Here is a 13,779-nt window from a genome sequence, read left to right on the forward strand (position 1 = left end):
GTCTTGACGCATTGTGCTCAAGAAAGAGCACAACGTGGCTGGAGAATCCTGGGAGAGCCCTCCCGACAGCCTCCGCGTCTCGCCAGATTTACCCAAATCCCTCGAGACGTCGGAGTCAGAATTCTGCCGAAAAGGGGCGGGACCAAACGGCGCTCCCGGAAGTTGGTTGAAAACAACGTAAGACCTACTAGCCCGATATCCACCGGCACCCCTCAATTCCCCAGCCTCCCCAAGGCTGCAGCCAGGCACCATTCAGCATTGGTCTACGCAAATGTGGACCAGGTGGAACAGCACCCAGGGAGTCTCTCGGGTCATCGTATACCCCTGGGTGGCAAGGGTCAGTAGATTCTGGTCCCCTGGCCCTCCCCCTGGAACGCAAACACCTTGGCACTGCCCAGATGGCACCTTGGCACTGTGACCCTTGCATTGCCAAGGTGCCTGGGTGGCACTGCCAAGCTGGCAGGAGCACTGCCTGGGTGCCAGAGTGGCAGTGTAAGGGTGCCCGTGTGGCACTGCCAAAGGACAGGGGCCAAGGGAGAGCCATTCACATGAAAGAAAGATGGAGGGGGCTTTGAAGGGTGGGGTTGTGCAGGGCAGGTAAGTAGGGGCATCAGGGAGGTTGGGGGTGACAGGTGGGGGTCCTGGAAGGGATAGAGGTGCTGTATGGGACTTGGGGGCACCTAAAGGGGGGGGGGATCCCAGGGGCTCCATGGCAGGGTGTCCTCAGTTGGGGGCTGTGGGGTAGTGCCCATATATATGGGGGGTGGCAATGCCCATGGGTGGGGGGTGTGGGGGACCCACAAGCTCACTTAGAGATTGGGGCACCTTTTCAAAATGGTGGCCTGATCTCTGAGTTCAGGTCACCAGTGGTAAAAAAAATTCTAAGGGCTCGATCTTCCGGCCTCGTTACGCTCTCGCTCAAGCAAAACGAGGCCGGTGAAAAGCGGGAGAGGCCAATAACGAGAACTGCGCCAGGCGCCAAACAGTCTGCGGTGCAAATCGGGATCTCGACGATTAATAACGTGAACCTGGCGTAAGATCTTCTGTGAGGAGCCGTGGAGGTGAGTAGTCATCATTGCTGATAGGGAAAGAGCCTTGGGCTGCTGGGCTTGCCACCCAGTTATCGGTGGGGACCCACGGTTGGGGGTGGGGACCCTCGGCTGGGGGTGGGGTCCCTCTGCGGGGTGGGTCGCCAGAGGAGGGTGGGGGGGGAGGTGCGTGGGGGAGTCTAACCTTGGGGCAACAGCTTGTGGTACCATAATGCCAACCCCTGGATCGTGTGTACCCGTTCCGAGGCAACACTTGTCTCTGTCCGTCTGCCCCACTGACCACCCATTCCCCCACCGACTGCCGAGGCCTCTGGCTGTGTCACTGAAGGCTATTGCTAATAGGGAATTGCCAATCGTGGTTAAGTGAGCACTTCACACAACCCAAGTGGATTCCCGTGGGCGGGCCATGTAGCATGTGGGAGTCAATGCTTAGAATCCAATCACACCCTGATGCATGGACACTGTGCTTGAACACTGCGGGAGAAAAGACCACACATACAACATCAGGGATGGGGCACAGCTCCAGAGACATGCTCATGGCCAGAGGGTGGGTGCGCCATGGGGGGGTAGGTAGGGAATACCTGGAGAGATGGGCAAAGAGTCCAGAGGTCAGCCCGCATTGCGGAAGGAAGTTACAGGCATCATCATGGTTGTGCAAAAAGGTTTTTTAAGGCGTTGTAAATACCCCACTCCTGATGGTGCCGCTCCCCCACCTCCCAACCCCCAACCCCACCCTCCCCGCCCCTACCTACCCCCACCCCCTCCGCCTCCCCCTGTGCCCTCAGTGGTCGTCAATCAGCCTGGCCCTCCTAGCTCTACCTTTACGGCTAGGTGTCTCCCCAGGCTGCACATCTGAGGTGGAGGCAGCCAGCTGCTTACCTCATCCCGTGGCCTTTGATGGCCCTGGCGGGCATCCTCTGGGAGCTCTGGGGCCAGAGGACCCCGGCTCACTTGTCGGCAGCACACACACAGCTGGCTGTGAAATGCAACCTGATCAGAGGGATGGAACTCGGGGGAGCTGTCGCACTCCATGGGACGGGTCCGGTTTGGCACTCAGCACCCCCTTCTCCTGGTTGGTGCCCATAGGGCCCTGGGGATCACCTTGGGTTGGAGGAGCAGCTGGTTCGAGCCGCCGCTGCCCCTGCATCATCTGGTTCGGCCAGCCCTGCCGGTTCCCCATAGTCTGCACCAGCGTGTCGAAGCCCTCGGTGATGTTCCTCATCTCTGCGGTGCCTCGGCAAAGGCCATCTGCCACTGGGACAAGCTCCGAAGCGCTGCGGATATGCCCATCTGAGAGCGGGACATGTCTCGCACAACCTCATTAAGGTAGGCCTGGTACTGGGTGACATCCCACAGCGCGTCGGACATTCTGCCGAGACCCTCAGTCATGGTCATCACCGAGGCCTTGGACACCCTCACTCATTGTGCCGACGTCGTACACCAGGCTCTCCACTGCAGTCGCCACCCTAGCAGTGTTGCCCTAGTGCCACGCACTGCCGGTGCCATTTCCTGCACTTCTAGCCTCTGGGACTCCTCCAAGCAGCTATAGATCTGCTGGAGAGACACTGACATCTCTCCCTGAATGTCCTGGCCGCACCATATCGTCTCCATCAGCTCCAAATACCTCTGCACCACAGGCACAGCATCAGTCTGGGACCCAGCTGGGTCCTGGGATCTAGCAGCCCACCGACTGCTGTCTCACCTGGGGTTCCTGCCTCCACCTGATGTTTTTCTTTAAAACATATTTTATGACAAACGTGTGTCATAGCAGGTTACAGCAAATAAACTCACCGGGAAACATACTTCCTAACCACCAACATTACAGTCTGTTACAGATTTTTCCCCTTTTTCACCCTCGTCCCTCCCCTCCTACCCCCCCCCCCCCTACCCCCCCTGCAACGAACAGCTCCTCAAACACGGTCACAAACATCCCCCACCTTTTCTCAAAGCCCCTGCTGAGCCCCTTAACTCACACTGTATCTTCTTCAGTCTTACAGGTCACCCAACCACAACGCAATCCTCGGTGGTGATGCCGATTGCCACTCCAGCAAAATTCGTCGCCGTGCAATCAGAGAGGCGAAGGCCACGACATCGGCCTTCCTCCTCTCCATGAGCTCCGGCTTCTCTGAAACCCCAAATATCATCACCAAAGGGTCCGGGTCCACCTCCTCCTACACTATCCTAGCTAAGACCCTGAACACTCCCGCCCAGAATCTTCCTACTTTTTCACAACCCCAAAACATGTGCGCATGATTCGCTGGCCCCCGCCCACACCTCTCACACTCATTTGCTACCCCCTGAAAGAACCCATTCATTCTCGCCCGAGTCATATGCACCCTGTGCACCACCTTAAACTGTATCAGGCTCATCCTTACACAAGAGGAGGTCCCGTTTATCCTTCGCAGTGCCTCACTCTATACTCCCCAATTTATCTACCCTCCCAACTCCACTTCCCATTTCTCCTTGATCTTCATCACCCGCTCATCTCCCTGCTCCCCCAGCCACTTATATATATCCTCAATTCTTCCCTTCCACATCCAGAAGCAGCAGTCGCTCCAGCATGGTGTATCCCGGCAACCTAGGGAACCCCCTTCGCGCAAAGTCCCTAACCTGCAGATACCTGAACTCACTCCCCCTCGGCAGCTCCACCTTCTCCCTTAGCTCTTCCAGACTGGCAAACCCTTCCTCCAAATACAAATTCCTCACCTTGACCAGCCCCACTTCCCTCCACCTCCTATATACACTGCCCATCCCCCCCCCCCCCCCCCCCCGGCTCAAACCCATGATTCTCGCACAGCGGTGTTAGCACCGACATCCCTTCCATCCTAAAATGCCTCCTCAGCTGATTCCACATCTTCACCGAAGACTGCACCACTGGGCTCCCTGAATACCTACTCAGAGCCATTGGCAATGCTGCCATCACCATAGCCCTCAAACTAGACCCCTTACAAGATTCCTCCTACATCCTAACCCACTCTACCTCTTCTCCTTCCCACCACCGCCGCAGCTTGTCCACATTCGGTATCCAATAATAATGAAGCAAGTTCGGCAATGCCAACCCTCCCCTGATGCCTCTGCCTCTGTAGCAGTGTCCTCACCACCCGCGGCACCTTTCCCACCCATACAAAGTCAGAGATGATCGTGTCCACTTTCCGAAAAAGGCCTTTAGTATAAAGATCGGGAGAGCCTGAAAGATAAACAAGAACCTCAGCAGAATATTCATTTTCGCCACTTGGACCCTCCCCGCCAACGTCAATTGCAGTGTATCCCACCTCCTAAGACCCTCCCTGGCCTCCTCCACCAGTTTAGATAAGTTCCACTTATGGGATCCTGTCGATCCCTCGCTACCTGAATCCCCAAATATCTAAACCTATCCCTCGCTACCATAAATGGCATCCTCTCTAAATTAGCCCGTTGTCCCAGCTCATTCACCGAGAATACTTCTCTTTTCCCTACATTCAGTTTGTATCCCGAGAACCCTCCAAACCTCCCCAACAGGCCCAATATCCTTCCCAAACTCTCCACTGGATCCGAAACATACAGCAAGAGGTCATCGGCATAGAGCGACACCCGATGTTCCTTCTGTCCCGTCATTATCCCCTGCCGACCCCCTAAGAGCCATCGCCAATGGCTCTATGGCCAGCACAAACAGCAACGGCGACAGTTGGCACTCCTGCCTCGTACCCCTTTGTAAATCAAAGCTTTGTGAGCTCATATCATTCGTCCTCACCCAAGGGAGGTGCCACATACAGCAACTGCACCCATGCCACAAATCTCAGCCCAAACCTTCCCAAAGCTTTGAACAAGTACCACCACTCCACCCGGTCAAATGCCTTCTCTGCGTCCATGGACACCACCACCTCCGGTACCAGAGCCCTCGATGGATTCATCACCACATTCAACAGCCGTCTTATATTACTCGCGAGCTGCCTGCCCTTCATGAAGCCGGTCTGATCTTCTGCAACCACCCCCAGGACACAGGCCTCCATCCTCCCTGCCAACAACTTAGCCAATACTTTCACATCCGTGTTCAATAGTGATAGGGGCCTATACAACCCACATTCCACTGGATCCTTCCCTTTTTGGGGGATTAGTGTGATACTGCCTGCGTAATCGGCTCCGGCAACTCCCCCTTCTCCAGTGCTTCATTAAACGTCCCCAACAGAAGTGGTGCCAGGGCCATCGCAAATTCCTTTTAAAATTCCACCGGTACCCATCCGGCCCGGGGCCCTTCCCCGACTTCATACCCTTGATACTATCCAGCACCTCCCTCAGCCCCAGGGGCTCCTCCAACACCTGCCTCTTTGCTTCCTCCACCTAGGGAAATTCCAGCTCATCCAGAAACAGCCCCATGTCCTTCTCCTCTCCCCCCGGGTCTGCCTTATAAAATCCCTGGTAGCGCTTCCTAAACACCTCATTTATCTTCCCCGGCTCCGCACCATATCCTCAGCCCCAGCCTGTATCTTCAATATTTCCCTGGACTCAGCCTGCCTCTGCAGCTGGTGCACCAGCATGCAGCTCGCCTACTCCCCATACTCGTACTGCACCCCTCTTGCCCGACGCAGTTGCCCTACCGCCCTACCCGATGTCAGCCTGTCAAACTGCCCCTGCAACTTTTTCCTCCGCGCCAATCCCTCCACAATGAGCACCCTAGAATATTCCCTGTCCAACTCCACTATCTCGCTAACTACACGGTCATGTTATGCCTTCCTTTCCTTATCTGCACGAGCCGTAAACAAAATAATTTCTCCTTGGACCACTGCCTTCAGTGCTTCCCAAAAAATTCCCGCCGCCACCTCCCCATTCTGATTCAACTCCACGTAATCCTTAATCGCCACCCGCACCTTATCACAAAAACCTCCATCTGCCAACAACCTCGAATCAAACCACCACCCCGGCCTCTGCTCTCGTCCCGTTCTAAACCAAATCTCCAGCCAGTCGGGTGCATGGTCCGGGATAACTATCCCCGTATACTCTGCCCCCTTCACCCCAACCAAAATCTCCCGGCTCACTACAAAGTAATCAATCCTCTAATACACCTTATGGACGTGTGAATAGAAGGAATACTCCCTTCCCCCAGGTTCTGAAAATGCCATGGGTCCACCATACCCATCCTCTCCATAAACCCCCCAGCTCCCTCCCATTGACCTGGGGCTCGACCTATCCACCCTTGGCTCCAGGACACAGTTAAAATCTCCTCCCATGATCAACTGGGTGTGGCTAAATCCGGGATCGCTGCCGCCAGCAAGCCTCTCATAAAACCAACATCGACCCAATTTGGGGCAAACACATTTACCAACATCACCGGTGCCCCTTCCAATATCCCACTCACTATCACATATCTCCCACCCGGATCCCTCACCTCCTTCGCACTCACAAATCCCATTATTTTGCTCATTAAAATCGCCACTCTCCTCGATTTCAAATCAAACCCTGAGTGAAAAACCTGCTCCCACCCCTTCTTTAGCCTAACCTGGTCCTTCGCATGGAGGTGCGTCTCCTACAGAAACACCACCCCTGCTTTCAGGCTCCTGAGGTGCGCAAACACCCGCAACCTTTTAACCGGCCCATTCAGTCCACGGACATTCCACGTTACCAGCTTTAACGGAGACTTACGCCTCCAATCCCCTCTACCGTCTGTCATATTCCCTACTTAACTCCCGCCTTCTTAATTCCACCCTATACCTAGACCATCCCAGATTGTCCCTTTCTCCGTCCCTGACCATGTCATCTCACCCCCTGTCACATCACAGAAACCTCCCCCCCACCCCCGCCCCCCCCCCCCCCCCCCCCACTTCCCCCCGGCCACCCCTCTTGGCCTTCTCCCCCAGCGCCTCAATACCGTTCACCAGCATAACCTGCTGGCCGCTCTTGCCCAAAGTCACCTCCCAATGATCTCACCCTCCCTCCCCCACACCCCACACTCCTCAGCCCAAGGAAGAAGGCTCCCTGCTGACCTTACCCTTCCCAACCCACACAAGGTCTTCTCCTGAACTCCAGGCAGCCTTCTCCAAAAGCAAATAAACAAATGTTAAAGACAAACAGCTCCATAAAACAGGAGGTGGGTTGAGAACATCCATCCCCACATAAACTTTCCACCCCTACAACTCCTTACAGTCTCAACATAAAATAGCAAAACCCCCCTCAAAAAAAAAACCTGAAAATCCCCCAATCCCTACACCCACTTCAAAATGCTCCCGACCATTAGAAAGTGCCAGCACCCCGAATCCCAAGCATTGTCCGCTCACTTCTCCCCCAGTTTATGCTCCTTAATGAAGTCTTCAGCCGCTTCTAGGGTCTCAAAATAATACTACTGGCCTGCGAACCCATAATTTCGCCATGTAGAGCATCCCAAACATGATCGTTGTGGTCCGAGATCACTCCTTCGATCTCACAAATCTGTGACCCCTGCACCTCCAAACATCTCTACACCCGTTCCAGAGAACTCTTCAGGGGTGCCACATTTCCTTCGATGGCCTTTGCGCGATCCTCACGCATATCGTTCCTCTGTTGATGGAATTCTGCCTTGATAAAAGCCATCAGCTGGTCCATCTGGGGCCTTCCAGCTTGCATTAGCCCTTCCCCCGCCTGCATGTTTACTGTGGCTGCTGCAGTACAAGCTTGTTCCAACTTTTCAGCCAAATCTTTCACTGTTCTCTGCCAGGCCTGGTAATCAGCAGACATACCACTCCCGGGGGAAATTACTCCTCCAACATTCACCTACGCCTTTTCATCAAAATTCCACCCAGTATTGGGTAAAAAGAGCTTGTTTCTGTGACTTTAAGCAGGAGCTGCCCTGTATGCGACCACTCACTACATGGTCACACCCGGAAGTCCTGCCTCCACCTGATGTGCATCATCAGCAGTGTGATGCTCACCAGATTGTGCCCTCGAAGCCTGTCCACTAGCATGTCCCACCGTTGTGTGTGTATCTGACAGCTGTGCCGCGACTATAACGGTTGGCATTCTCGGAGCTCTACTCCAAGGTGTTCTCCTTGGAGTCAGGAGAGGGTGCTGCCTGGGATAGGCCGGTACCATTAGCTGGTGGACCTGCAGGAGAATGGACATGTGGTCAGTGAGAGGATGAGTCAGTCAGCAAGGCAATAACAACTCGCATTCGACAAGTCCTCCAGGTGGAGCCTGGTGGTTCCTCACCTCTACGGTGTCCGCCAGCTTCCGCATGGTTGACCAATCTATCCTCGGCCACCCCAGTCACCTCCAAGAGGTGATGATTCTTAAGTCCGGCACCCCTCCACCAGTCTGGGCCCCTTTCCCTCTCCCGATAATTATGGGAGAACCTTTCCTGAGGAGACACTGAGGAGCATCGTTAGCCGCATGTGTGGTCCACGGTGGTGAAGGGGATGTGAAGGCAGGGTTAGGGGGGTTGAGGGGAGGGGTGAAGGAACGGTTGAGGGTCGCATGGGGAGTTGGGGGGTGGATGCTCCCTTTAGGGAGGGGGGGGGGGGAAGAGGTGGGGGGCGTGCATGGTGCCCAGTGCAGGTCATCGACATTCTTCCTGGACTGGAGGCCAGTCCTCCTCATCACACTCCCCGAGCTGACAGCTGCCGCCACTTCATCCCAGGCAGCACTGGCTATCTTGTGGCTGACTCTCCAGGACCCTCGGGGGGCATAGGACATCCCTCCTGGTCTCCACGGCATCTAGCAGCCCCCTCCCCAGATCTGCATCCCCAAATCTTGGGGCCGGTCTCCTCGGCAACATTGCTGCGAGCTGGCTGGGGTTGGCTGAGCAAGTGCAGCTTAAGTGCTGCTCAACCCTGTTAGCGGGGGGCTGGCGAACGCGCTGCCGGCGAATTAGCTGGCGAGCTGTAATTTGTGGCAAGAAGCCGATAAGGCCTCGCTAAGTGCACCAATTAACGTTGAATTGCATTGCCAGCCTCACTGGGCCGAGCGCCGGGAAGTTCGCGGCAATTCCCGCTCGCTACCACACTTGGAAAATTTTTCAGGAGAATTGCACTGTAAGTGTGGGCTAAACTGGTGAGAATCTCCCAGGGCCAAAAAAAGTGACTCGTGGGCTGGATTCTTCCACCCTGCCCGCTGCAAGATTGCCACAGGAGTGACACGGACAATGGAAAAGTCCATTGACCTCGGGTGCGATTCTCCAGTCGCCGGACGGGCGCGACTGGAGAATCCCGCCCTCAGTGTCATTGAACGGTGGTGGGGAAGCCGCCACCAGAGCAGGCGGGAAACTCCCTGAAGAACCCGCCACAAATGAACTTTGAAATTTTTGTAAGAATCGCACCTGTTACCTATTGTGAACAACCTAAGCATATTCTGTTTGAGATTATAAATCAGGCTTGCAATGCAGCTCATTTAACGCTTGCTAGAAGCTACATACATTCAAACACATGGAGCTGTTCTCTGCAAGCTAAAATAATTTGCCCAGGTTTTGTATTTTACGAATTAAATAATAGTTCCCTTGTGCATTCTCCATGGTAATGTCAGGACCAATCAGTCGACTTGCCAAACAGTCAGCACCCTTTTTTCGTGCAGTGTATATTGTTCCTCCTTTTGAAATTTGGTATTCTTGCATTTGTCCTGGTAAGTGCAAGATGAAAATTTTCAATAGCATGACCCCTTTTTCAGCAATACTTAAATACTTTTTTAAAAAGAGATATGGGAACACTTCAGGCCTCAATTGGCCAAAGGGCAGGAAAGCCAGCTGGCACCTACCTGGCTGCAAGTAAGTTTCCAGCAGTGGTGAGAAGGCACAGGCACACCTGACATCTCACTTCCTTTTACCCTCCCAGTCCACTGATGAGAGGAGGGGGGACACAGGGAGGCCAAATGTCCCAGCCAATGAAGCAGCATCGGAATGCAATGGGTCAAATTTCTCAGAAATAGTGACGGTGGGGTAAACAACGCAAAGCAGACAGCAAGTGAGTGCACATGCATAGTTAAATGCAAAAAAATCCAAGTTGCAATCCAGGATGGGCCATATTTCTGTAAGATGCATGAAAAAGGCATCTCTTTCCCTGACTGACTCCCCATCCAAATATATTGAACACTGAACTACGTTCCTGCACTGATACCAATACAGATTAAACTCACTAAAATGTGATGGCTGGTCGATTTCACTCTTCAGCCAGTTTGATACCGCATTCGGATACTGCAAAGGCTACAGGACCCAACAACATCCCAACTGCAATGAGGAAGATTAGTGCTTCAAAATGTGGTATCACTCTGTTCAAGTTGTTCCATTGCAGCTACAGTACTGGCATCTACCCAATGAAGTGGAAACTCACCTCAATGAGTGCAGCTCCATCAACTTGCCAGAAGCTGGACTCTATCCAAGAGAAAGCAGTCCATTTGATTGGCACACCATCCCACAGGTTTGTCCTGTCCACCAGCTGGATAAATTCAAGCTGGCCAATTACTGCCCCATCAGTCAAGCTTCGATCATCAGCAAAGAGGTGGAAGATGTTGCTGACAACAGCACTAACTCACCAATAAGCTGCTCACGGATGCTCAGTTAGGTTCCACAAGAATTAGCCCAGCTCCAGCCCTCACTACAGCATTGTTCCAAACATAGACAGAAGAGCTAAATTCTCACAGACCAGGTGAGAATGACTGAACTTGACACTGAGGTAGCATTTGACCAAGTGGACAATTAAGGAATACTTTTAAAATTGGAGTCAAAGTGAATCAATGGAGACATTCTCCACAAGTTGGGAGTCATATCTAGCACAAAGGAAGTTGGTAATGATTCTGGAGATCAATCACCTCAAACCCAGGGCATCACTCCAGAGTTCCTCAGGGTAGTGTCCTCGGCCCGGCCCAATCATCTTCAGCTGCTTCATCAATAACCTTCCCTTCACCATAATGTCAGAAGTTGGGTGATTGGACAATGTTCAGTACCATTCCCAACTCCACATAATGAAACAGTCCCAAAGAACAAGCAGCAAGACTTGGGTCAAAATCCTGGAATTCCTTCCCTACCAGCAGTGTAGGTGTACCTACACCTCAGGGACTGCAGAGGTTCAAGAAGGCAACTCACCACCACCACCTTCTGAAGGGGAACTAAGGATGGGCAATAAATGCTGGCCGAACCAGCAATACCCACATCGTGTAAATGAATAAGAAAAAAATACTATGGCTACAAAAACAGGTCAGAGGCTGGGAATTCTGCAGTGTGACTAACCTCCTGTCTCCCAAAAGCTTGTTCACCATCTACAAGACAAGTCAGGAGAATGATGGAATGCTCTCCACTTGCCTCAGTGAGTGCAGCTCCATCAACATGACAGAAGCTGGACACTAACCAGGAGAAAGCAGTCAACTTGATTGACACACCATCCCCCACATTGAACATTCACTTCCTCCACCATTGGCACACAGTGGTGGCAATGTGTACTAGCTGCAGGATCACTGGCAACCCAGCAATGCTCCTTTGACAGCACCTTCCAAGTCCGCAACCTCTACCACTTAGAAAGACAAGGGCAGCAGATGCATTGGAACACCACCACCTGCAAGTTATCCTAGAAGTCATACAATATCCTGACTTTGAAATATGTTGCTGTACCTTCATTTTACTCAGAATATTCAGTCAGGAGTAAGAGTTCTACCATAGAGTCAAGTGGAAAGTATGCAAAAGTCCGCGAAAGAGCAACCTTTGGATAGGTCCAAGGATCTTTTGGGCTCTGCACTGAATATTGCCTCCTACAAGTAGTATTCCTCACCTGCTGTTTTAGCTGCTCCTGATGCCAGATATTGAGCTTGTTGAGGCAGTTGTAGTTGTTCCTTTTCCTCCAACTATTTCTCCATCCAAATTAAACGAACGAACGAGCACCTGCGATAAGCAGAAAAACCTTAATGAGGGCAAGGAAAAGTAAAAAAAAACATTAGGAAACAGCAATTAGGAAGCTCTGCTAGCATCTAAAAAAAATAACAGCACAACAATCTGATGATCCCCTCATCTGCAGGTGAATGCCCCTTTAAATATGACGTCAGTGGCTCGGAGACCAATCACACCAGATATTACTGACTGGTTGGACACTTGGCGGGAATTGCACAATTTGATATAAATGGCATTAAGATCCTAATTGCATTGTGGGAACAATGATTTACATGAGGCCCCTGCTAACATGGACTACAGCTGACTCAGAAGGTTTTGTGGTGAAGCTGGCAGCAGGCAGGAGCACATCACAAACACCACATTATAGCTGGGTGGGCTGGTTTAAAATCTGTCCCAAAGTAAAATGCATCTATTAATTCATTGCTTAGGCAACGTCAGTACCCCATTCCCATTAAAATAATATTGAACTACTTTGAAAATGTTAACACCACTGTTATAATGAAGATTCAAGTAATTTTCTTGTAAGTATTTGCATTATCTTGCACCAAAATGTGTTTTGTGCCAGTTCAGTCAGTCAGTCTTCCTCTCTGAGCACTTGGTGCATCACTGTCAGCATAATAATATCAAAGCACAAATAAAACAAGGATGTGTCTCAGCACAATTTTGATATTCTCTCTCCATGCATTGATCTTTCATTCTGTCCTGAAGTCTAAGGGCACAAACGTCATCTGCATGAAGGGCAAGCTGATACTTTACAATGGCCTCTTCCCACATGACATACATGGGGCGGGATTCTCTAATAATGGGGCTATGTCCCCACGCCAGCGTGAAAACCGACGCCAATGACTTCGGCGTCAACGCTTCCTGAAAGTGAGGAATTCTCCCCTTCCTAGGGGACTAGGTTGGTGCCGGAGTGATCCCCGCAACTCCAGCCGGCGCCGGACGGCCGCGCGAGTTCACGCATGCGCACTATGACCAGCGTATTTCCGCGCTTGCGCGGGGCCTCCCTTATCCGCGCCAGTCCCCGGGCAATATGGCAGATCCCTACAGGGGCCCAGCACGAAGTAAAGTAGGCCACCACGGTACCAGCCCGCCTGCCGATTGGTAGGCCCCGATCATGGGCCAGGCCATCGTGGGGGTCCCCCCACTCCCGGGGTCGGATCCCCCTGCCCCCCTCCAGGACAGCCCCCGCAGAGACACCTTCCAGGTCCCGCCGTGTGGGATCTGAGTAATCCACGCCGGCGGGACTCGGCCGAACCCGCTGGCCACTCAGCCCATCGGGGCCGGGAGAATCGGCGTGGGGGGCCGCTGTCAATGGCCCCCGACCGGCGCGGCGGAAATCACGCGGGCGCCCGAGAATCGGCGCCAGAGAATGGGGAAGTCACCATCGGGGCCCGATTCTCACGTCCCCCCCCCCGGGGATTCTCCGATCAGGTGCGGGGTCGGAGAATCCCGGCCATGAACTGGAGTGGTGCACAGGAGTGTGGCCTCTGCATTCGCCCAGACACACTGAACATGTGTGATCATGATGTTATTACATCAACAAATTGATCAAACATCAGGTTCAAAGATTGGTCAAAAAATGTTTGACAATACCATTCTTATTCATTCCTGAAACAAGAAGCATTAAGAAGCAAAGTGGGCTCCAACCCAGGCATTTTCAAAGTGAGGGTCGAGAACAAGGCTGGGTCATGGGTGGGTGTCGGGAGCCAGCCACTGCAGCGTTCCCGATAGCAGGAATTCACGTGCAACAGACGGCTGCCAGCAGCTTTAAAAATGGCGGCCGTGGCCAGCTAAAGAAATGCAGTCACATTGCGCATGCATGCCCGCTCATCAGTGCGCGGGAGCGTTGGGATCTGAACCCGGGGTCAAAGTGTGATCGCGGCATGGTGGTGGCTGACTGCGTGGTGAGCACCGATG

At 53.0% G+C, this 13,779-nt stretch overlaps 1 protein-coding gene across 3 annotated transcripts in view; it reads right to left on the bottom strand.

Moving 5' to 3' along the window:
- The window catches only part of creb5b (cAMP responsive element binding protein 5b), a 645,202-nt gene that overhangs the window by 560,126 nt on the left and 71,297 nt on the right, over window positions 1–13,779 (bottom strand). For 2 of the 3 annotated variants that reach the window (XM_072509393.1, XM_072509395.1), the window contains exon 2: window positions 11,744–11,872. The gene's annotated coding sequence lies outside the window, so the exon portion shown is untranslated. The remainder of the gene's footprint in view (window positions 1–11,743; window positions 11,873–13,779) is intronic. The other variant, XM_072509394.1, reaches the window with a different exon arrangement.

Source organism: Scyliorhinus torazame, chromosome 6 (assembly GCF_047496885.1).
Source record: "Scyliorhinus torazame isolate Kashiwa2021f chromosome 6, sScyTor2.1, whole genome shotgun sequence".
Lineage (NCBI taxonomy): Eukaryota > Metazoa > Chordata > Chondrichthyes > Carcharhiniformes > Scyliorhinidae > Scyliorhinus > Scyliorhinus torazame.